The sequence below is a fragment of the Octopus bimaculoides genome, chromosome 16 (genome assembly GCF_046866305.1).
Source record: "Octopus bimaculoides isolate indiv1 chromosome 16, ASM4686630v1, whole genome shotgun sequence".
In the NCBI taxonomy this organism is placed as follows: Eukaryota; Metazoa; Mollusca; class Cephalopoda; order Octopoda; family Octopodidae; genus Octopus; species Octopus bimaculoides.
This window is the reverse complement of record NC_142943.1, coordinates 21,772,774-21,799,175: the sequence shown is the minus strand read 5'-3', so window position 1 is coordinate 21,799,175 and position 26,402 is coordinate 21,772,774. Positions and strand designations below refer to the sequence as shown.

At 42.5% G+C, this 26,402-nt stretch overlaps 1 protein-coding gene across 13 annotated transcripts in view; it reads left to right on the top strand.

Moving 5' to 3' along the window:
* The window catches only part of LOC106874300 (uncharacterized), a 377,625-nt gene that overhangs the window by 241,164 nt on the left and 110,059 nt on the right, over positions 1 to 26,402 (top strand). For 5 of the 13 annotated variants that reach the window (XR_016244600.1, XR_016244603.1, XR_016244599.1 and 2 more), the window contains exon 1: positions 18,510 to 21,472. The exons of the other annotated variants lie outside the window; for them this stretch is intronic. The gene's annotated coding sequence lies outside the window, so the exon portion shown is untranslated. Of the gene's footprint in view, positions 1 to 18,509; positions 21,473 to 26,402 lie in introns of those variants that run through there. 13 annotated transcript variants of the gene reach the window in all.

Genomic DNA, 26,402 nt, shown 5'->3' with positions numbered 1-26,402 from the left:
GAAGAAAATTAGACAGATTTATTGATTACGACATTAGCGTAGAGACCGTAAACAAAAAAAACGGTCACAACTCAAAAAATCCCCAAATAAAATTATGATTTACAAATTTAGTGATTACTATTAAATGAAGTAGCAAGCAAGAACGCTAAATAATATCATGATATATATTATGTTAAAAAAACAGACAATACATAGAGCCAGTTGTATTATAAGAGATAGATATTATGCCTTGACAAACTGGCAATTAATACTATTTTCATATTCATGGTCAAGGGGAGGTAAATCTAGTTCTTTCATAAATATGAGTATATATATAGATTTTAAAGTGACTCAGTTTATTTTAAAAATACCAAAGCAAGAAATTAAATTGATTATGACTTATCAAAAAACATTTTTATATATAAAAAAACCAACTTCAAGAGCAACATAAATTATATATAATCTTGATATCAAAGGATATTTTTTAAAAAATATAATTGAACCATATACATGAATTTAAGATATCCTCAATAGGTAATCATATGAATTCAAACTAAATTACACATTATAACATAGCAAAATAGTATATGGGATTGTTTATAGAGGCATCTAAACTACTTAGTCTATGCTATTAAACCTGTGACAATATTGTAAGGCCCTGAGGAGATGCAGTATCCCATATTTTATAATATGCATGAATCAATCTGGATATTGCATCGAAATGATCATTGGTCATTTTCATTATTATAATAAAGTATTTTTTTCAATGGATCAGTTTTGATCTCTCATTTAAACTGATATATATATATATATATATATATATATAAAACAAATAATAAATGAGTATATGCATATATACGTACAAGTATGTGCATACCTACATCTACCTGTATATGTAGGTGCATATCTGGGTACAGGACGTCGCAAACAAAACGTAGACAAAAAAATAATAATAACCAGAGTACAGAAAACACACAGGCCACATAGAGAACATTTTCCTTCATCAGCTGCCACCATTCTAACACAGGCGTTTCGAAGAGTTAGGGCAGGACGCATCGTTACAATGGCTCTTCCCACGGACCACAAACTAAATTTGTACCCACAAATTAAATTTGTACCATGGAGGAATGTAGTGGCGGGCAGAAAACAAGACAGGAAAACAAACGGAAAAGGCTATACAGCCAGACGTGAAAAATTATGTGTATATTGAATGCTGTAAAGCAACGAACTGGAAGGAAGCGGGACGAAGTAGGTTCGTATGTTTGCTTGGCAATAGCCAAGGAAGAAAAGAATTAGTAACTGGACACATGTGACCAGCGAGGGGTAAAGAGAGAGAGTGGTAGAGGGAGAAACAAGGGGAGGAAGTAGAAATAGGTGAGCAATGAGAGAAAGAGAGGAAGAGAGATATAGTAGTAACAGAAGGAAGAACGAGAAGGGGAAAAAGTTGTCAGAATTTTGGAAAAATCCCTTTCTCAAACTTGTCAGATAAAATTTTGTGAACATACAAACAGCTTGTTCATTTATATAAAACCGATGTTTTGGGGAGTTTTGTTTAAAAGAGAACATTGTTTTTGTCTTTTTGGGTGAGGTTTCATTACTATGGAGATAGACAGAGAGAAATATAGGTACGTAGATAGGCTGATAGATAGATATGTTTCTTTATTAGCCACACAGGGCTCAACATAGAGGGGACAAAATACAAATGTAGAGTTTTTCTTTTCGAGGGGGGCAAAAACAAAACAGAAAAAAAAATAAAAGTGGGGACAACGATGAAAAAAAAACATCGCAAAACGTTTGGGGTATTTACAAAAAATACGAAATAATACAGAAAATTCCCAATAAATGGGGAGGTTATCCGTGGAAAGAAAAACCTACGAAAAGACCACGGTAACCTCGGTCCTTAGTGTCACAGTTTGTTAAATAAAATTTCTTTTATTTATGCAAGAAACGTAAGTAACTCTGTTTACAAAATTTTAAAACGTTTTATAGAATCATGGTCAAGGTGGCTTCGTCATTTATACGTGCCATTCTTGCTACATGTATCCATCTTTTTTCGAAACATTTGCTAGACAACACTTGCCTCTCTACTCTCACCTTCCTTTTCAAGTGATACTTGAAAAAGTTGATGAGAGATCGACCAGAGAGGAAAGTATTTGTCTCTAATCCTTTCAGACGCGTCCACCAGATGCATTCTTTCGCCATAGCAACAAGTACGATAAATACAGATCTACCTTCCCGTTTAAAGGAAGGAGGCGTGAGGATATTGACGATAGACTCGGTTGATAAACCGACTCGTCCCACACGCGACAGCAGTCGTTCGACATAAGCCCACAGCTCCGAAATGGTTGGACACTGCACGAGTGCGTGCAGAACGGTTTCATCGCTCTGACCGCATCTCGGGCAGGTCGGCCCCGCATTTCGCGAGCCGTGTCTATAGAGCTTATCCCGAACGGGTAGCGCCTCTCGGTAACACTGCCAGGCCAGGGATCTCTGGAAGTTGTCCATAGGTCCCGGCCCGAAAGTCGTCCTGAGCAGGCGGGTCAGGTATTCCTCATCGACGCCCAGGTTCGCCCCGAGATCGTCGTCGTACCTGCCCTCCACTAATCCCCTATAGAATGACTTCGTTGTGATGCAGCCGCTCAAGGTCGACCCGGGACGGCAAAGTTGTTGCAGAGCAAAGCGACACTCACGGTGCCATTCGCCATTACTCGGCCTCATTTTGATCCACGACTGCAGCTCGGTCATGGAGACGAGCTGCGGGAAAGCGCGTCGCACAAACGGCGACTACACCTGCTCACCGTCGTCTACGTAGAGCCGGAGATGTCGCAGTCTCAGCGCATGTCTGCGCATCATCAACCACGGCATGCCCAGCCCTCCTTTCAGCGGGTGTTGGCAACAAACGGATCGCCTCACCATCGGAACGCTTCCTTTCCACAAAAAGCGGAAGAGGATGCGCTCCGTTTCGGTGATGGCGCGATCGGGACAAGGCACGACGTTCAGGCGGTATTCGATGACGGACGCGATGTACGCGTTCGCCACCTCCGCCCGACCTTTTAGGGACAGCTTCCTCTCGGACCATTGCCGGCAGAGAGTGGCCACCCTACTCGTTATCTCGTCCCAGTTCTTCTCCGTTTGCAGGTCCGGACCGAACCAGACTCCTAGCAACTTGACCGGACCGTCCGTCCAGCGTCCCACTACTGAGGCGCTGCCGGACGGTATGGGCTTGCTTCTCCAGGTGCCGAGCAGCAAACCCACCGACTTATCCCGGTTGATTTTCGCTCCCGTCACCGCTTCGTAGTCTTTCAGCGTCTCGCCGACAAGCTCGATGTGCTCGTGGCTAGACGCTATGACGGTGACGTCGTCCGCGTATGCCGACATGCTCGCCCCGCACCCCAGTTCTCGCGGGATGCCCCTCAGCGTCGCCAGCTTCCGCAGTAGTGGCTCGAGAGTCAATACGTACAGGAGCGGCGACAGGGGGCATCCCTGACGAACCGAACGTGCAATGTCGAAGGGTCTCGATAGACGTCCATTGACGCGAACAACCGAACGGATGCCTGTGTACAAGGCAGCCATCCAGCCACGGAAAACGGGACCGAAGCCGGTCGCTTCGAGGACGGCCTCCAAGTATCGATGGTCTACCCTATCGAAAGCTTTCGATTGATCCAAATTGATCAGGGCCCCACCCATGCCAGGTTCCTTAACTACCCTCTCTATGATGTAGCGCATCAGATGCAGGTTGTCATGGATGCTCCGGCCCGGCACGGTGCACGTCTGCTCCGTGCCGACCAGTTTCTCGATGACAAGCGCCAACCGCTTGGCTAACACCTTGGCCAAAATTTTCATGTCTGCATTGAACAGAGTGATGGGCCTAAAGTTATCTATGGCGTCCCCCTTGTTTGGATCTTTCTTCAGCAGCGTTACCGCTCCTCGGCTCACAAAACCGGGAATGCTCCCGTTCTGCTGCCAGTTGCAGTACACGGCCGCCAAGACGTCTCCAAACAAGTTTGGCATACAGTTGTAAAGCTCGTAGGGCAGACCATCCAAACCCGGAGATTTGTCCGTCGAGCAACCCGCCATCACGTCCCTCACCTCCTCCGCCGTGATGACCCCTTCGCAGCACTCCGCCTCTCTTGCCGAGAGTTGTGGCAAGCTGTGCAGGTAGGCACTAAAGTCCACCCTGCCTTCTCGCTCGCCACTCCTCCCGAACAGTCGGGCAAAATGCCGCTGAAACGCCTCGCACATCTTGCTCGGCTCGAGCAATTCGCGCCCTTGTTCGTCTACCAGAGACCGGATGGTGGCTCTGTTACCCCGCTGCGCCTCCGCCACCCGGGCCTCTCATGCGGCTCCAACACCTTCATTCCTCAGAGCACGCATCCTTGCCCTGACAGCACACCCTTCGTGTTTAGCATTGAAGTGTTGGTCGAGGGCCAACCTCGCCGCTAAAACGTCGGATGCGATGCCACTTCGCAATGCCTCTTCTAACTTTATCACTAGCCCCCCCTCTACTCTGTTCCTCTCTACAGCTAGTGCCCTGCTATACCTTATTGCTTCCGCCCTTGTGCCTTATCTAAGTCTAGCATACACGTCATAAGTTTGTGATCCGTGTAGCTGACTATGTGGAACTGTGGACATCCTAAACTATCTCTATCTCTTGTCCTACACACTATCCTATCTAGATACGATCTCGACGACCCAATGCGGTTGCTCCAAGTCCACGTTGGCACATTTGGGTGGTCGAGTCGGTACCTGTCAGACAACTGGAAGCGTCTGAGCAGGTCTATGAGGCTTTGCATCCCCTTCTAGTTTTGTCACTCCCCACGTAGTCTAGATGCGTGTCCAAGGTAGCATTCCAATCCCCCACTAAAAGTAAGGGACGAGACGTTCCCAGTAATACTTCTAGACGTCGAAAGAAGTCTGACCGACCTGTTAAAGGAGGCACATAAACTGCCAGCAACCGAAAAGCGCCTCCATCGCTGCCGTCCACATCTAGGACAACCAGTCTACCCTCCGGGTCCGTAAATATCGTCTTTACTTGGAGATCCAGACTCTTGCGAAAAAGAACCGCCGTGCCACTACCGCCCATCCTCGGCAGACAGGGAGAAAAATAAATGTTAAACTGTCCGCCAAACATGGACTTTAGGGCCCGCGGTTCATGGAGTCTGGTCTCACTAATGGCTATGATATCCAAATTGTGTGACTTGATGTCATTTAAGAGGTACCCTTGTTTCCAAGGCGACCCCAAGCCACGCACGTTCACACAGCCGATCTTCACCATGATTCTATTTATACGTGTGCTTTAAAGCACAAAACAAAAGAACAGGGTGTTACTTACCGTTAGAAAGTTTTGTTTCCTCCTTGGATTTTTCACCAAGGAGGCTATTGTACAATTTCTTGCACAAATATTTCTGGAATCCCCCTACCGAGTTGGGGTAGAGGGATTTTATTGTGTTGTGTAATGCTGGTGTTACATGAATAATTTTAATGTGTTTTGGCGGTGTTGTACGTGGGTGGTTGTTGGTTTTGATATCGTTATTTGTGATGTTTGTTTTAGAGTTGATGTAATTCATCAACTCTGTGTTTGTACTGTCTATTGCTGTTAGCATTGTTTTTTTTATATTACTATTGGTGTTAGTAGTATTTTCGGGAGATGTGAATCTCCCTGCTTTGTTTGTGTTTGCATTTTGTTTTGTTTTCTTCTTACTGCGCTTCCTCTTTCCTTTCGTAGCTATTTTCCACTCCTCCCCACTCTCTTCATCGGATGATGGGAGATCTGAGGAGTCAGAAAGAGGTAACGGCAAATTTTGTGCGTCTATGTGTGTTTCTGTGAGTGTTTGTGTTGCTGTTTTTATTGATGTTGGCTGCTTGTTATTTGTGTGTGTTGTATGTGATATGGGGGAGGGAGAGGCAGTCTTGGAATTTTCTTTTTTTTTTCTTCTGTTTTTGCAGTTTCTGTTGTCTGTTCTGTTGTGGTTATTGCTGATATTTCTGTTGTTGTTTTTTGTGTTGCTGGTGGTGTTGGTAGTAAGGTTTTTCTGTTGGGGGTATTTGGTAGTTGCTTCTGTTGTTGTTGTTGTTGTTGTTGTTGTTGTTGTTTTTGTTTAGCGGCCAGAGGGCAGTCCTTTTTCAGATGTGCTTCGCTGTTGCATAGGTAACAGCGAGGTCGCCTGCCCTCTACCACCACATACAGCTTGTGGTCCTCTGCCAATCTAATGTTTGGAGGAATTTTCTGTGAAGCCTCCTCCGTGATGTGGAGAAGGATTTCCAGATTTTTCCCTCCCCAGTTCTTTTCCTCTCCGACCGTAATCTCCAAAATATTTGCCTCCTCCATTTCCAGGCATACGGCCGATATCAGCCATTGGGTGTCCACCTCCGATGGCACATTTTTTATTATAACTTTGGTCACTCTCTGTTCTAGATAACTCGGTATCATCACCAAGTCATCTGTGCGGAGAGAGAGTGTCGAAAATTGTTTAGCTAAATTTTCATCCAGAAATCTCACCTGCACCGTTCCAAATTTTCTTCCCCAGGTGACATGATTTTGATAAGGTCAAATTTTTCTAAGACAAACTTCAATTTTATCTGTGCTAATATTTTCTACACGTCTGGTTTTTGTGTTTACCAGTTTATAAATGATGCACTTTTTGTTTTTCATTTCTATAATATCTTTTGGTATGTTTATTCTGACATCATCTCCTTCTTTCGTAAGAAGGGATTTTGTGTCTTTTATTTGTTTTCGTGTGAATGTCACTATTGTTCTTTTTTCCTTTAGAGCATTTGCGAAATTTGCTTTTGTTGTGCTGGCGGACATGTTCTTCTGAATATTTTTGTTTATGTTGGTGTATGTACTGCCTGGTTCAAAGGTGGTGGTAGTGGCAGCAGAGTTTGTTGAACAGGTGATGGTGTCATTGCTGACGGCCGATAACTTTACGTCCTTGTTGTTGTTGTCGTCGTCGTCATCGTCGTCGTCGTCGTCGTCGGTGGTGGTGGTGATGATGGCGTCAGCAGCAATGGTGCTTACGTCAGAGACATTTGTGACGGTTTTTACGCATGGTTTTGTAACCTAGGTTACAGTTTTGTTTTTGTTGTTGTTGTTGTTGTTGGTGGTGGTGGTGAGAGGGCTGTTAGTAGCTGTAATCGCCGTCTTTGTGACGTTTACAGCAACTGCGTTCCTGTCACTGTGTGAGCACGCGCTACTCTGTTCTTTTTTCTCTTCTGGCAATCTGAAGCCTCGGGAAATGCTTGTCAAAAGAACAAGACAAGCGTTCCAAAATTATGTTTCTCGACATTTTTCAAATGTCAAGAAGGAAATTTTTGTATTTTGCTAGGGCCGAAACTGCCCCTGGGGGCCAATTCCTGCCCTTGAAAATACACACAAATGAAGCCTAGGTGCTTCGCAACAAATTTATTAAAAAATTCCAACAAAATGTGGACAATAAAAGGTCAAATAAACGTTTACCTTCGCAGCCGATGTGACAGCACGTCCGTGAGAAGAGATAGATAGATAGATAGATAGATAGATAGATAGATAGATAGATAGAGAGAGAGATAGATAGATAGATAGATAGATAGGTTTCTTTATTAGCCACACAGGGCTCAACACAGAGGGGACAAAATACAAATGTAGAGTTTTTTCTTTTCGAGGGAGGCAAAAACAAAGCAGAAAAAAACAAAAGTGGGGACAACGATGAAAAAAAACATCGCAAAACGTTTGGGGTATTTACAAAAAATACGATATAATACAGAAAATTCCCAATAAATGGGGAGGTTATCCGTGGAAAGAAAAACCTACGAAAAGACCACGGTAACCTCGGTCCTTAGTGTCACAGTTTGTTAAATAAAATTTCTTTTATTTATGCAAGAAACGTAAGTAACTCTGTTTACAAAATTTTAAAACGTTTTATAGAATCATGGTCAAGGTGGCTTCGTCATTTATACGTGCCATTCTTGCTACATGTATCCATCTTTTTTCGAAACATTTGCTAGACAACACTTGCCTCTCTACTCTCACCTTCCTTTTCAAGTGATACTTGAAAAAGTTGATGAGAGATCGACCAGAGAGGAAAGTATTTGTCTCTAATCCTTTCAGACGCGTCCACCAGATGCATTCTTTCGCCATAGCCACAAGTACGATAAATACAGCTCTTCCTTCCCGTTTAAAGGAAGGAGACGTGACGATATTAACGATAGATTCGGTTGATAAACCGACTCGTCCCACACGCGACAGCAGTCGTTCGACATAAGCCCACAGCTCCGAAATGGTTGGACACTGCACGAGCGCGTGCAGAACGGTTTCATCGCTCTGACCGCATCTCGGGCAGGTCGGCCCCGCATTTCGCGAGCCGTGTCTATAGAGCTTATCCCGAACGGGTAGCGCCTCTCGGTAACACTGCCAGGCCAGGGATCTCTGGAAGTTGTCCATAGGTCCCGGCCCAAACGTCGTCCTGAACAGGCGGGTCAGGTATTCCTTGTCGACGCCCAGGTTCGCCCCGAGATCGTCGTCGTACCTGCCCTCCACTAATCCCCTATAGAATGACTTCGTTGTGATGCAGCCGCTCAAGGTCGACCCGGGACGGCAAAGTTGTTGCAGAGCAAAGCGACACTCACGGTGCCATTCGCCATTCCTCGGCCTCATTTTGATCCACGACTGCATTTCGGTTATGGAGACGAGCTGCGGGAAAGCGCGTCGCACAAACGGCGACCACACCTGCTCACCGTCGTCTACGTAGAGCCGGAGATGTCGCAGTCTCAGCGCATGTCTGCGCATCATCAACCGCGGCATGCCCAGCCCTCCTTTCAGCGGGTGTTGGCAACAAACGGATCGCCTCACCATCGGAACGCTTCCTTTCCACAAAAAGCGGAAGAGGATGCGCTCCATTTCGGTGATGGCGCGATCGGGACAAGGCACAATGGTCAGGCGGTATTCGATGACGGACGCGATGTACGCGTTCGCCACCTCCGCCCGACCTTTTAGGGACAGCTTCCTCTCGGACCATTGCCGGCAGAGAGTGGCCACCCTACTCGTTATCTCGTCCCAGTTCTTCTCCGTTTGCAGGTCCGGACCGAACCAGACTCCGAGCAACTTGACCGGACCGTTCGTCCAGCGTCCCACTACTGAGGCGCTGTCGGACGGTATGGGCTTGCTCCTCCAGGTGCCGAGCAGCAAACCCACCGACTTATCCCGGTTGATTTTCGCTCCCGTCATCGCTTCGTAGTCTTTCAGCGTCTCGCCGACAAGCTCGATGTGCTCGTGGCTAGACGCTATGACGGTGACGTCGTCCGCGTATGCCGACACGCTCGTCCCGCACCCCAGTTCTCGCGGGATGCCCCTCAGCATCGCCAGCTTCCGCAGTAGTGGCTCGAGAGTCAATACGTACAGGAGCGGCGACAGGGGGCATCCCTGACGAACCGAACGTGCAATGTCGAAGGGTCCCGATAGACGTCCATTGACGCGAACAACCAAATGGATGCCTGTGTACAAGGCAGCCATCCAGCGGCGGAAAACGGGACCAAAGCCGGCCGCTTCGAGGACGGCCTCCAAGTATCGATGGTCTACCCTATCGAAAGCTTTGGATTGATCCAAATTGATCAGGGGCCCCACCCATGCCAGGTTCCTTAACTACCCTCTCTATGATGTAGCGCATCAGATGCAGGTTGTCATGGATGCTCCAGCTCGGCACGGCGCACGTCTGCTCCGTGCCGACCAGTTTCTCGATGACAAGCGCCGACCGCTTGGCTAACACCTTGGCCAAAATTTTCATGTCTGCATTGAGCAGAGTGATGGGCCTAAAGTTATCTATGGCGTCCCCCTTGTTTGGATCTTTCTTCAGCAGCGTTACCGCTCCTCGGCTCACAAAACCGGGAATGCTCCCGTTCTGCTGCCAGTTGCAGTACACGGCCGCCAAGACGTCTCCAAACAAGTTTGGCATACAGTTGTAAAGCTCGTAGGGCAGACCATCCAAACCCGGAGATCTGTCCGTCGAGCAACCCGCCATCACGTCCCTCACCTCCTCCGCCGTGATGACCCCTTCGCAGCACTCCGCCTCTCTTGCCGAGAGTTGTGGCAAGCTGTGCAGGTAGGCACTAAAGTCCACCCTGCCTTCTCGCTCGCCACTCCTCCCGAACAGTCGGGCAAAATGCCGCTGAAACGCCTCGCACATCTTGCTCGGTTCGAGCAATTCGCGCCCCTGTTCGTCTACCAGAGACCGGATGGTGGCTCTGTTACCCCGCTGCGCCTCCGCCACCCGGGCCTCTCGTGCGGCTCCAACACCTTCATTCCTCAGAGCACGCATCCTTGCCCTGACAGCACACCCTTCGTGTTTAGCATTGAAGTGTTGGTCGAGGGCCAACCTCGCCGCTAAAACGTCGGATGCGATGCCACTTCGCAATGCCTCTTCTAACTTTATCACTAGCCCCCCCTCTACTCTGTTCCTCTCTACAGCTAGTGCCCTGCTATACCTTATTGCTTCCGCCCTTGTGCCTTATCTAAGTCTAGCATACACGTCATAAGTTTGTGATCCGTGTAGCTGACTATGTGGAACTGTGGACATCCTAAACTATCTCTATCTCTTGTCCTACACACTATCCTATCTAGATACGATCTCGACGACCCAATGCGGTTGCTCCAAGTCCACGTGGCACAGTTGGGTGGTCGAGTCGGTACCTTTCAGACAACTGGAAGCGTCTGAGCAGGTCTATGAGGCTTTTGCATCCCCTTCTAGTTTTGTCACTCCCCACGTAGTCTAGATGCGTGTCCAAGGTAGCATTCCAACCCCCCACTAAAAGTAAGGGACGAGACGTTCCCAGTAATACTTCTAGACGTCGAAAGAAGTCTGACCGACCTGTTAAAGGAGGCACATAAACTGCCAGCAACCGAAAAGCGCCTCCATCGCTGCCGTCCACATCTAGGACAACCAGTCTACCCTCCGGGTCCGTAAATATCGTCTTTACTTGGAGATCCAGACTCTTGCGAAAAAGAACCGCCGTGCCACTACCGCCCATCCTCGGCAGACAGGGAGAAAAATAAATGTTAAACTGTCCGCCAAACATGGACTTTAGGGCCCGCGGTTCATGGAGTCTGGTCTCACTAATGGCTATGATATCCAAATTGTGTGACTTGATGTCATTTAAGACGTACCCTTGTTTCCAAGGCGACCCCAAGCCACGCACGTTCACACAGCCAATCTTCACCATGATTCTATCAAATTTGTGTTTTACACACGAAAGGAGAGAGAGAGAGAGAGTTACTTACTGTCCGAAAGTTCTTGGCTCTTGGCTTCACAACCTTCTCTCAGAAGGTTTTTGTATAGTTTTTTTGATGAATATTTTTGGAATCTCCCTACTGTATCCGGGTAGAGAGATTTCAGTGTATTGTATGTGCTTCGTGTTACATGTATGATTTTGATGTGTTGTGGTGGTGTTGTGCGTGGGTGATTGCTTGTTTTCGTGTCATTATCTGTTATGTTAGTGTTTGACCTAATGAATTTCATTAGGTCTCGATTGTTTGTGTTTATCGCTGTCAAACTTGTTGTGGAGTTCTGTGTTGGTGCGTTTGTGTTGGCGTTTTTGTTTTCTGTGGATGTGTTGGTTTCGGGGCTGGTAAACCTCCCCGCTTTGTTTGTTTGTTTTTCCGTTCTTTTTTTCCCCCCTTTTTCTTCTTCCCTCCGTGGCCACTTGCCAAGCCTCTGTGTCTCATCTTCATCTGACATGTCGGAGGAATCGGAGGGTGGGAGGGGAAGGGTGTTGGGGTCTATTTTTGTGTGGGTTGATTTTGTTGTTGGTGGTGTTGGTGCTGTTTCGTGACAGTTGGGATGTGGTGTTTTGGTTTTTGGGGGTGGGGTGGGAGTCTTTTTCGTGTTCCCTTCTTGTGGGGTTGTTGTTGTTGGTGTTGGTGGTGGTGATGGTGCTGATTCTGTTCTTGGTGGTACTGGTGGTGTTTTTGTTTGGTTCGGCTGTGTTGTTGGCTGCTGGCGTTTTTCCATTTCGTTGTACAACTGCTTGACCAGTTGTGCATATGGCGGTGTAGGCAGTAATGCTGTTTTTTTTTGTGCTTTTCTTGTGGTTGTTGTTGTTGTTGTTTTTCTTTGTATTGTTGCCTTTTCTTCTGGGCTACTGGGCATGTTTTTTGAAGGTGAGTTTTGCTACTACAAACGTAGCAAACTGGCCTTCTGCCTTCGACGAAAACATGAAAAATTGAATCCTCAGTTAATTGGATTCTATGTGGAATTTTTTCCCAGTTTGCTGGATCAATTTGTACCAGGAGTTGAAATTCCTGGCCAATCCAGTTTTGATTGCAAACGGCAGATGTTTCTAGTATGTTTATCTCCTCCTCTATGCCTAGACATATGGCAGATACTAGCCATTCTTCCTCAATTTCAGGAGGCACATTCGAAATTTTTATTTTCGTAACCCTACGACCAAGGTACGTAGGGATCATGAGCAGGTTTTCATGTTGTAATGACTTAGTGGAGAGGTCCTTCGCTCACTGCTCGCTGTCTAGTCTTACTTCTATCGTCCCGAATTTTAAACCTCTCGTTATGTAAGTCTTGTAAGACCAAATCGGCTTTAAGCATCTCTCAACATTTTCTTGGGTGAATTTTTCCACTGTCTTTGTCTTTAAATTAATGGTTCTGTAGATGATAGTTTTTTTTTCGATGTTTATCTTAAAGTCCGTGGGCGTTTGAAGATGGACTGTAACGTCCTTTTTACTTAGCATGCTTTTACATGCAAGTAATTTCTCTTTCGATATATTCAAAATTCTTTTCCTAGGCTTCAAAGCCTCGGCAAAGTTCGTTGTGGTGGTGGTGGCGGTAGTGGTGGTATCAGTGGTGAGGACAGTGGTTTTGTTAGTAAGGACATTTGTGTCCTTGTTGTTGCTGCTGCTGCTGCTGCTGTTGTTGTTGTTGTTGTTGTTGTTGTTGTCACTGGTTACGTTGGCAGGCAAGACTGCTGTAGCAGCAGAGTCTTTCTTTTTCTCCATTCTCTCCTTTAACTGTGAGGAAGGAAGACTAGGAAATTCTTTTTCGAACGAAACACTGCAGACTGCAGCGTTCGTTTCACAAAAATTTTCATGGCTACAAGACGCCATCGTCTCAAAAAAAAAATGGCTAGAAAGCCGAAATTGGTTTTTATATCCTGGAAATGTGCCACACAGGGCAGATTTCCGTCGCAAAAAACTTGCACCAGAGAGTCTACAAGTTGTTATACAACTTTGTATATAAAATAAACTTTACAAACAAACTTTTTAAAACATGAAAAAGGCAAAACTTACGGAGCCGACACGTCTACCGTCCATCCATAGAGATAGAGAGATAGATAGATAGATAGACAAACAGACAGACAGACAGTCAGTCAGATAGGTAGAGGAAGAGAGAGAAGAGGTATCCCCCTTCCTATTCACCATTTATTTATTTATCATTGTTTTGGAATGGGTTTAAGGATGGTGACCTCTTAAAAAAAAAACAGGTGCAGTTTGGTCATCACGGAAAGTCATTTTGCTTTCTTTCTCTCTTACCCTTTTCCTTCTTTTTTCCCTCTTTCTTTTTCTCTTCTGAGTTATATTTAGAATACAAAATGTACTGTCTCCCCTTCGACATAAAATTCAAGAGCAGATCCCTTTTCAAAATAAATACAGATATGAACTGCAAAAAGCAAAACCTTATATACTGCATTACCTGCCCAAACTGCAAGGAAAATTACATTGGTGAAACAAATAATTCCCTCTGCCAATGTGCAAGAATCCACAGGCAACATATCCGACAAGAGGAATTATGCATGATTCCATTAAGTAAGCATCTGGAAATATGCAGTGATGGAAAATTCAAAATTTTTCCCCTTTACAAATGTGCACGGGATGATCTGCAATACCAAAAAGCAATGAAACTACATTTCAGCAAAAAATTCTCTCCAAAATTGAATGCTTGAAAGAAAAGCGGAGGCAGTACATTTTGTAAGTCTTATGTTCTCTAATGCAAAATGATGAAATTGAAAGAGACGTGATCGAAGTTACACAGTATAAACATGGACATGTTCCCAAACACACGTGCACACACACACACATACACACGCATACATTTCATCAAGGGATTCTCCCCAAAATTGAATGTTTGAAGGTAAAGTGGAGAATCTACATTTTTTATTCCAAATGTAGCCCATCTCTACAAATGTTGAGATATTTATATATGTGTAGCATTGGGATGTTGTAATTTGATTTGATTTTGATTTACTTGACTCAGTTGGTCTCCTCAAGCATGGAATGTTACCCAACGATTCAAAGGTATTTTTTAAATGGGCTGGTTATGTGACACTGATGTGGGTTACAGCTGTGAACTCACTTTATTTGCCGGGTCTTCTCAATCACAGCATATCTCCAGAGGTCTCGGTCTTTTGTCATTGCCTCTGTGAGGTTCAACGTTCGAAGATCATGCTTCACCACCTCATCCCATGTCTTTCTGGGTCTCCCTTTTCTGCGGGTTCCAACACTTCTTCACACAGCTCTCTTCATCCATACTTAGCACATGACCATACCAGTGCAGTCGTCTCTCTTGCACACCACATTTGATGCTTCTTATATCCAATATTTCTCTCAGGGTGCTTACACTCTGTCGTGTGTGCACACTGACATTACACATCCAGCGGATCATACTAGCTTCATTTCTTTTGAGCCTATGCATGGCTTCAGCAGTCATGGCCCATGTTTCACTGCTGTGTATGTATTATATATATATATATGTATATATATATAGGAGAGTATTGTAGTTCGCTTGAAGCATTGTGTATTGTTTGTAAAGAATAAAAGTTTAGAATGGTACAACAATGCACTATAAAACAAAAATTGGACTATATACCTGTTGTAATTTGGTTATCTATAGTCTGGCTAAAGTTTATAGCAGGGAAGAAGTTGGTAGTTAAAACAATATAACAGAAATGAAATAGTAATATAAAATAAAATAAGGAATATAAAATACTAAGAAGAAAAATACACAGATATTCATACAAAAATAAAAATAAAAGGAGTCAAATCGGTGGGGCGGGTAATCTAAGAAACAATAAGAGAAAATCTGGATAGTAAAGTAAAATACATCTAAGCTATTTAGACGGGTTGGAGAAGGGTGGTGAGGAAAAATCTAAATGTAGAAGAAGAAGATAAATAGATATAGATACAGAGATCTTAAAGGTCGTAAGGGATAGATATATATGAGCTGTGTTTGCCTAGATCAGTGGTGGGTCATAAATAAATAGTGTCAGGCTAGAGTAAACTTGAAATATGATATTCTTGTGGTGAGTGGTCAGTTTAGGCGAATTACAACTTAAGTATACGAACTTATCTATTATATTGGTACATACACTTATCTAGATGATAAAAGGGTGAAGGGAGTGGAAAAGGTAATTAGAACATATAAGACCTTAAAGAATGAATAATTAGAAAATGTCAACAAGAAAAGGGAAATAAAGTATATGGGAGAGGGACGTTAAAATTCAAAATACAGAGTATTGGGAGCATTTCAACCTTAGTAATATAGTATAATAGTGATAGGAAATAATAGCACCCACATTAATAATGCAAAAAATAAAAAATAAAAGATTAAATAAAAAAATTTTAAAATAAAAAAATATAATATAAAAATATAAAATATATTAAAAAAATTGAAAACATATATATATATATATATATATATATATATATATATATATATATATATATATATATATATATATATATATATATATATATATATATATATATATATATATATATAAGAAAAGAAAAGAAAAAAAGAAAAAGTATAAAAATAATAAAATAAAGAAAAAGAAAAAGAAAAACTATAAAAAAAGGCATTGATTAGTGCTATTTCGTGTTATTATTGTGTATTGTAGTGTCATTGGAGAGTTTCGAGTCAGTGACTGAAAGGTAGAACTATATCTGTAAGTGTTGGATTATGGATCCGGTTTATTAAAAATGTGTGTATATTATGTGGTCATAATCTAGCTATTCGAGGGTAAACAAAATTATTAAGGTACATAGTTAGGTTAGGGGTAGTGTACGGGCTTTGTTAATTCGGTGTCTGAATTGTGGTAGGCAGGATCTAACGTGGGAGTAGTTAATGAGAGAAGGTGTAGAAGTGCTTATAATTGAAAGAGAGGACTTAGGGATTATAGTATCTAAAGGTTTTCATCATTTTATGGATACAGGAAGGTTTGAAATCTGACCTCTTATTAACTAGCTTATTCTTATTGGGGAATTTAATAATTTTCAAAAGTTCAAGGGAGCATAACTGGCAACCAGTTCTATTATCTTTATACGTTGGGGCCGATCCAACAATTGACCATCTAAGGCTAAAATTAATCTTATCGTCCTTAAGCTCCAAAATTTTACGAGATAATGAGGTGTTGTTAGCCTTATGTCTGAGTCTAAACGAAGATCTGTGGTTATAAAACCTAGATTTCCAGGATGAAGAGCATCCAAGGTAGGTGAGGGTATTAGTTTCCGTGATAATTTCGCAAGAGTATATTACGTTTTTAGCTAAACAGTTTCCGCGTAAGGGACATGTCGAAGGTGTTACACAATTGCACCCGATTTTATAATTGCTAGGTCGTCTTATGCTTACATTCGTGGGGTAACTGCTTATAGTATTATTACCTATGCCAGTTCTCGGGTGGTTAGGGTTTACGCTTACATTGCTGTTATAATTATTGCTGCTACCTCTATTTGGGTTGTTCGAAGTTACATCACCTCGATTCTTTCTGCCGTTAACATTGGTATTGTTATATGGACTGTTAGATATGTAATTCGTCTGACGTTCCGTGTGTCATGTGGTTCGTCTGAGTTCATTGTTTCATTGTTGTTGTCTTGTGGGACTGTCGTAGTAAAATGTCATTGATATATATATGGCGGACATGACTTTTGTTTATTCATAACGAACATTGGGTGAGTGCGTTCTTTGTATGTAATTGAACAATAAATGTAATAATTAAATTGTATAACTCGTTATGTTATCTCTACGAGTCACCCGAGGGAAACATAACAGAGTTTATTGGCGTCGCCGATAGGACCGATAGGATACATGCTTACTTTACCGTAAAATTATTCATCGTAATAACAATGGCTGAAAAACAGACAGTAGAACTTATTAAATTGTTTAGGGAACAAATGGACAAGCAAATGCAACAACATCAGAGAGATATGGACGCTCTGTTAAAACTGTTTGGTGCTCGACAAGTTGAAGGCGATTCTAGTGGCTATTTTTCAGCTGCTTCAACAACAGTGTCGATTCCACCATTTACTGCATTTGATTCAGCGACAGAACTATGGCCTGATTACTGGTCAAGATTCCGTACGTTTGTGGCTGCTAATGCTGTACCTGAAAAACGCATGGCACAAGTGTTCCTGACCAATCAGACTGCTACTGTTCACAAACAACTTGCTAATCTGGCTACCCAACAAAATCCGCCTAAAGATATCAACAACTTGATAATGGACGAAATCGTTGACTTCATGAAGAAACAGTTCGACCCTAAACTTTTCATTGTGAGAGAGCGTTTCAAGTTTTGGAGTGATATGCAGCGGAAGCCAGGCGAAACTCTCCAGGAGCTGGCAGCACGTATACGCCAGGATGCAGCTACCTGTGATTTTCCAGCGATCACCAATCCACAGGATTAAGCTCTGAGACAGAGATTCATATGTTCGGTTAACAATGAAGCGGTTCTGAAGGCGCTTTTTAAGATAAAAGACTCAGAACTAGATTTTGCCCGTGCTGTCCAGGTTGCCATTGAGACTGAAGACGCAGCAAAGGTTGCAAAAGAAACTGTATACGGTTCCAAAACCAAGCAGGTGTACAAGGTCCAGCAGAACAGGAATAAGAGTCCTCAAAAGAAACATCAGCAGTCTTATTCCACAAACCAGGAGAAATGCTACCGATGTGGAAAGGCCCACAAAGCAACAGACTGTCCTTTCAGGGAAACCAAATGTCATTTTTGTGATAAAAAGGGTCATTTGCAAGCGGTGTGTAGGAAAAAACAACATCAGCAACGCAATGGTCATTCACAAACTCCCGTGAAAAGAATCACAAAAGCTGAGCTAGTCAAGGCGATCCTAGGTGAAGTTTCCCGAGACACTCATAGTTTAATTGTGCCAGTAACAATCCAGAACAGACTGTTCACAATGGAATTGGACACTGCTACTACAGGCAATTTTGTTTCCTTGTCAGTCTGGAAACAACTTGGAAGACCAAAGCTGCAAGATGTCAAGCATCGCTATGAATCTGCCAGCAAGCACAACCTGCCTGTTCTAGGAACTTTCATGGGCCAAATCAAGGATCCAACAACTGGTAAGCAGGATCTTATACCTTACATAGTCACCAAGATCTCTGATCTTAATTTGCTGGGTCGGAATGCTATCCAGACTCTGGGAATTTCCGTAGACACTGCTCTAGGTTTGAAAAGCATAGACAGCCAAGCTAAGAGGGAAGGTGCACAAGGGATGTATCCAAAGACCTCAAGTGAGCCCTATGTTTCCCTGCAGCAAGATTGTCACAACATGTGTGATGAATTTCCAGATATTTTCAAGCAAGAATTGGGATGTCTCAAGAACTTTGAACTGGAAGTGAAGTTCAAATCGGACGCAACACCAGTCTTTCACAAGGCACGTCCGGTCCCATTTGCTCTTCGTGATGACCTGGCCAAAGGTTACGAAGAAGGCATCGCCAAGGGAATCTGGAAGCCTGTCCAATTTAAATGAATACGGAACGCCAGTGGTACCGATTCGTAAAGCACACGCTTCAAGCAACCTGAAGCCCAAACTACGGATTTGTGGTGACTACTCTGTGGGAATTAATGACCAACTTGCTGATCACCGTCATCCAATGCCACTCCCTGCTGAACTGATGCAGAAACTCGGAGGTGGATTCAGATATACAAAGATAGACCTTTCTGATGCCTATAATCAGATCAAGCTGGCTCCAGAAAGTCAACGCAGACTCGCACTCAGCACTCACCGTGGAGTACTCCTGCAACAACGACTCCCTTTCGGAATCAAGTCAGCACCTGGTTACTTTCAGGAGATCATGGAAAACCTGACCCATGATCTACCTGGAGTGGCCGTCTTCCAGGATGACATGCTCGTCAGTGGGAAAGATGCAAACAGTCACTTAAACAACCTAAAGTGTCTGCTCACACGTCTAAGCGACAATGGACTCAGATGTCGCCGTGAAAAGTGCCAGTTTGCACTACCCAGTGTAGAATACCTTGGACACATTTTGTCGACTGAAGGGATCACTAAGGGATCCAAAGTCGAAGCAGTCTTAAAGATGCCATCTCCAACGAACGAATCAAGCTTGAAATCTTTCCTAGGTTCAGTTCAGTTTTATGGAAAGTTTATCCCAAACTTAGCCAGTATAGCAGAGCCACTCTATTGCCTTACGAAAAAGTCAACTATTTGGAAGTGGGGAGATGAGGAACAGTCAGCTTTTGATCACTTGAAAAATGTACTTTCATCAAGTCAAGTTCTGATACACTTCGATCCAAACAAAACTTTGGGACTGGCTTGTGACGCATCAAACGTTGGTATTGGAGCAGTCCTGTTTCACCGCTATCCTGATGGAAGCGAGCGCCCAATATCCAATATGTCCAAGACTCTCACTTCTGCACAGCGTAACTACAGTCAAATTCAAAAGGAAGCCCTAGCTATCATATTTGGCTTGCAGAAGTTTTACCAATATTTGTACGGTCGTAAATTCGTACTCGTGACTGACCACAAGCCACTGACATCACTATTCAGTCCGAGGAAAGGGACGCCACTTCTCGCTGCTAACAGACTAGCACGATGGGCCCTGTGGCTGAACCAGTTTGACTACACCATTGAATATCGGAAATCAGCAGATCATGGCAATGCTGATGCCCTCAGTCGCTTGCCATTCGGTGATGACAACGACTTTGACAGAAAGGAAAATGGTGAAGACATAGACATGGTGTGTGCCATCAAAGCTCTTAGTATTCAAGTCCAACCTGTGGATGCTAACGTCCTCCGTCAAGAGTCAGGGAAAGATCCAGTGATATCTACAGTGATGCACTACGTCCGTGAAGGCTGGCCACCAAAGAACATGGAGATCAATGACGAAGTCAACAAGTTCCGTAAGTTATCAAACTCACTTAGTATCTGTCATGGATGCCTTATACATGGATCTAGAGTTGTGATTCCACATAGCTTGCAGCCAAAGATCCTCAATCTTCTGCATCTCGGACACTTTGGCATGGAACGCATGAAACAGCTAGCAAGAACTGCTGTATATTGGCCTGGTATCGATGCTGCTATAGAGATAGCCAGTCGACGATGTGATTCATGTAACGAACATCAAAGGCAGCCATCTAAGCCTCCAGTTCACCCATGGATGTTACCAGAAAAGCCGTGGAGCCGCTTACATCTGGACCATGCAATAAATTTTATGGGTAGAGATTGGCTGGTGATCACAGATGCTTATTCCAAGTACCCATGCATTCATCCCACTTCCTCCACGTCCTCCAAAGCCACTTTGAATCTGCTTGAGGAAGACTTTGCGTACTTCGGATTTCCTCACACACTGGTCACCGATAATGCACCAACTTTTACGTCTGAGGAGTTTCAGAGCTGGTGCAAAGAACGCGGGATCACACACCTGACAGGGGCACCTTACCACCCAGCTACCAACGGAGCAGCGGAACGTTTGGTGCAGACCTTCAAACAAGCTCTGAGGAAGTCTTCTCTTCCGCCAACACGAGCACTTCAAGAATTCTTGATGCAGTACCGGAGAACACCAACATCCTGTGGATTCTCTCCAAGTGAACTTTTGAATAACCGGCAGATACGAACAAGGATTGATTCTCTGCTGCCATCGCCAACACACATTGCTCAAGGCAAACAGTCTAAGGAAGCACATAAGTCTCAGGTGACTCCAAGCTCGGCTGATGTCGCTAAAGTTACCAGGCAGTACAAGGCCGGAGATCCTGTGTATGCACTCTACTATGGACCTCGCCGAGACAAAGATCCCCGATGGGTACCAGCAATCATTAAGAAGTCATTGGGTACTCGCTGCTTTAACGTGAAGGTCATACCTCATGGCCCGATGTGGAGACGACACTGGGAACAGCTGCGACCGCGGTACACAACTGAGGAAGACAATGAACCTGGTGATGCAGAAAACACTGTATTTGAATTTGCAACAGATCACCCGATGGAGATCTCGGAAACTGTGCCACTAACACAAAGACAAACCAGACCCAAGACCATGTTACCCGTTCCAGAGTATGGACCAGACAACCCAAGACGGTCCAAGAGAACCCGTAAAACCCAAGAGAGACTTTGCTGTTGATACTTCTTGTGTAGCATCAATTTCAGTGGGGAGGTGTTATATGGTTCGTCTGAGTTCATTGTTTCATTGTTGTTGTCTTGTGGGACTGTCGTAGTAAAATGTCATTGATATATATATGGCGGACATGACTTTTGTTTATTCATAACGAACATTGGGTGAGTGCGTTCTTTGTATGTAATTGAACAATAAATGTAATAATTAAACTGTATAACTCGTTATGTTATCTCTGCGAGTCAGTCCGAGGGAAACATAACAGGTATTATACATATTATTTCTATTAGTAATATTATTAGAATCGTGGCTGGTATAATTATTATCTTGATTATTATTAGGATTATTATTAGAGGTTGAGTTGGGTATTCTATTGTTAGTAGTAGTGTCATTATTTAATGCGGAAGGTGTGCTGTTATTTTGTGTTGGGTCTAGGTTTAGTGATTCATCTATTGTCGTGCTATTTGTTATTTGGGTATGGTTACGTGGGCTAATATTGTCGCCGTCATTACAATTATTATTATTATTACTATTAGCTATGTTATAATTTACAGGAATGTTATTTCTTATACTATCAGTGGAGGTTCTAGGATTATCGGTGTTAGGCTGATAATTATTAATTATTCTTAATCTAGCTTTTTTTATTTTGGTTTTGTTATGTTTAGATATAATACATTTCATAATAGGGAGGGTTGAATATGAGATTCTAATAGTTTTAGTTGAAAAGATACTGCTATATTTGTGAGTGGGTGAAAAGTTCTTTGATATAATTGAGAATATCCTCTTACATAATCTACCTGTGACCGCTATATTGTATGGTATCTTATACCATATGTAGTTGCGTAATTTATTTTTACTTTGCTTAGAAATTATTCTATTTCTATTATCATTCCTATCGTTAGGGTTTTCTTTGCGTGAACAAATATCTGTATGATTATTCTCTTTATGCTTTTCGATCTTATGCCTATTAGTATTCGTACTGGTTATATCTGTTCTTTTGTTTCTGTTCAACTTATTTTCTATAGCACCATCCAGGGGGTTAATTCTATATTTCCTAATTCGATTACACGGTGGGTTTATGTTCATGGTTGGTGCTTTAGGCGGTTTATAATTTAACTTATTAACATAGGATATTCTCTGGGAGTACCCAGCGTTAGAGAGGTCTTGATTGTAATGATGGGCATGTTCCTTGAAAATCTTTTCATTCGAGGATAGTCTAGTTAGTCTGTCCAAAACAGCCTGGACAGTTGTGTTAATTATAGAGGGGGGTGATTGGAAAGCGTGTTAATGTAACTAGTGGTTTCTTCTAGTTTCCTGTACGGGTGGTGGAGTCCTTCATCTAAGTCTAGTGTAGCATCTAAAAAATTAACAATCTTAGAGTTAGTCATAAATTCATATATATATATGTGTGTGTGTGTGTGTAGGTATAGTTAGAATATAGATAAGTGTAGTGTGGTGTTACTGTATATGTGAGTTAGAATTTTATTGAGGGTTGTTTTCATTGAAGACTATTTTCTATTTTTATTTACGTTTTGCGATAACGTAAATGTAACACGGATATAGAGATTTAGTGTAATATAGCGTGGTAATCCTGAGGTATACTTTTGAAGTTTTTTGCTAGTTTACGCTGAATTGATATAAGATTAAATTTTATTTTTAATTGTGTATATTGGTGTGTGCTAGAGTTTATTAGAGAAAATTTTATTTAAGAACATTATCATTATTATTATTATTATTATTATTTTTTTTTTTTTTTTTTTTAAGTGTGCTTCTGTTTAACCAGGTTCGTCTAGTTTGAATGTTATAATTAATAATTTTTAAAACATTGTTTTCTACGGTATGATTTCTTTATTTCTTTATTTCTTTATTTTGGTGATTATTGCTCTAAGGGTTTTTAAAAAATTTTATAGCGTTCTAAATTGATCAGTAACTGAATTTTATAATATACAATTTTTAGGTTTGAGTTAATTTGCTGTTTGCTCGTTCCTTGCACATTTGGGATCAACAGTTGTGTGCCATCTATTAGCTTTTCATCCTGTTTTGTATATTTTCATGGGTCAAATATGAAAATTGGATTTGAATGTTTTCTGTTTTTATTGGATGTGTATTGCTAATAATAATGATAATGATAGCAATAATAATGGGACCCTGAGGAGATGGAGTATCCTATATTTTATAATATTTTATAATATTTTATGATATGTATTAATCATTCTGGATGTTCCATCGAAATGTACATAGGTCAATTTCATTATTATTATTATTGTTGTAATAAAGTATTTTCAACGGATCAGTTTTGAGCTCTATTTAAAGTTGATATATATATATATATATATATATATATATATATATATACAAAAACTCAACTGTGAGTTTTTTGCTAAGATTGTTAACAGATACTATATTCTTTTGCCAAATTTTTGGTGAAAAAAAAATATATATATCATCATCATCATCATCGTTTAACGTCTGCTTTCCATGCTAGCATGGGTTGGATGATTTGACTGAGGACTGGTGAAACCGGATGGCAACACCAGGCTTCAATCTGATTTGGCAGAGTTTCTACAGCTGGATGCCCTTCCTAACGCCAACCACTCAGAGAGTGTAGTGGGCGCTTTTACGTCTCACCCGTACGAAGGCCAGCGAGGCGGCACTGGCAACGGCCACGCTCAAAATGGTGCATTTCATGTGCCACCCGCACAAGAGCCAGTCCAGGGGTACTGGCAACGATCTCACTCGAAAATCCTACGGAGGCCAGTCAGACGGTACTGGCAACGGCCACGCTCAAACTGGTGTATTTTATGTGTCGCCCGCACAAGAGCCAGTCCAGGGGCACTGGCAACGATCTCGCTCGAGAATCCTACAAAGGCCAGTCAAGCGGTACTGGCAACGACCACGCTCAAAATGCTGCATTTCATGTGCCACCCGCACAAGAGCCAGTACAGGGGCACTGGCAACAATCTCGCTCGAAAATCCTACAAAGGCCAGGCAGGCGGCACTGGCAATGGCCACGCTCAAAATGGTGCATTTTATGCATCATCCGCACAAGAGCCAGTCCAGGGGCACTGGCAAAGATCTCGCTTGAAAATCCCATGAAGGCCAGTCAGGCGGTACTGGCAACGGCCACGCTCAAACTGGTGTATTTTATGTGTCACCCGCACAAGAGCCAATCCGGGGGCACTGGCAACAATCTCGCTCGAGAATCCTATGAAGGCCAGTTAGGCGGTACTGGCAACAGCCACGCTCAAAATGGTGCACCCTATGTGTCACCCGCACAAGAGCCAGTCCAGGGGTACTGGCAACGATCTCGCTCGAAAATCCCACAAAGGCCAGCGAGGCGGCACTGGCAAAGGCCACGCTCAAACTGGTGTATTTTATGTGTCACCCGCACAAGAGCCAGTCCAGGGGCACTGGCAACGATCTCGCTCGAAAATCCTACGAAGGCCAATCAGGCGGCACTGGCAACGTCCACGCTCAAAATGGTGTACCTCATGTGTCACCTGCACATATATATATATGAGTATCTTATTTATAAAAGGCAGATTTTTCTCTCTGTGTGTATGTTTAAAATTCATACATTTACACAATTCTAAATTTCTTGGATTAAAGAATCACAATTAATATTCTAAATACAATAAGTTAGGTCACAGTGTCATTTTTTCAGTCAAAATAATTCCGAATTATGAATAAAATTCATAAAACTACCAAAATTTACATTTTCCCCTCTAATAAAATATTATTTCCTCTTTCTAATACTTTTACAAATCCTTTCAACTCCTACTTTCTCTTATGAACCTTTACGAACAATCCAACAACAAATACAAAAAGAAAGGAAGGAGAAACACTGACAGTAAAAGAAAACTATTTCAGTATCAAAACTGAAACAATCACATTTCGATACTGTAATGACAGACACTAAAACTACATACAAAATCACTTTTACCCTGTAAAACAATCTACTTAACTATTTCTACTCCTCTTACAAATCGTTTCAATTGCTACTTTCTCTTATGAACGTTTACGAACGATCCAAGAAAAAAGACAAAGAAACGAAGGAAAAAGAGAGTCAAATAAACAGACACACTACCAATCATACGTAAATACACACATATATATGTACCTATGGTTACCAATGACCTCATTCTAATTGGTGGGAATTGTAAGTTTACTTTCCATTTCTAACTCCGTCCTTCACCATGATAACAACAAAAATAAAATAGCGAGACATCTTTTTCAAATACGATCAACAAACATTTATTCCCTACAAACTGTGAGTCTTTTTGAAAATTTTTTCGTGAATCTTGGGATTAACAACAGCACCATTACCTACCTAACCCTAACCCTGACCCTAAAACCCTAACCCTAACCCTGACCCTAAAACCCTAACCCTAACACTGTAGTGAAAATCGTGCCAGTCTTAATCTGAAAATTTAACAATCTTTTTTAAAACACTTTTACTTACTGACATTTTTTTATTTAGTGTGTGTGTTGCCCATATATATATATATATATATATATATATATATATATATATATATACACTTAAGACTTACTTGTGGGTTGGGAGTTTGATCGGCAGAGGTCATTATTATTATTATTATTATTATTATTGAGTGAGAGAGCAGTGCATGCCATCAAAGTGACACTGGGGTAAAATACACGAAGCCCGTTATACCCATCATGACTACCCGTCTGATAAGGGTACACCAGGCACATGCATCACAACCATATGTGTGCGACATGGTGATCTCATATCAAGATAAACAATGCATGACCTCGTAGGTGGGACCCAGTTAGAATTTTCTTCATGTCGAGTAGCCCATCCCGCCCAAAAGGTCCCTGTATAAGGTTTGTTTAAGGATGTTGAGCAAAACACCCATGTTTCCAAAGGTGAATTATTCAAACCCCAACGAATTCCTCTCAACACATGGCTATGATGCTCCCCCACTACTTCTGCTCATAATCAGAGATGCACATATCGTCAGCCACCAACATGTTCAACTGGTTATGGTCAAACAACTGACAAGCAAATCTGTGGTATTAAGCAGAGTATTTGTTGTAGCCCATCTTTTATACCAAGACAAAACAATGTAC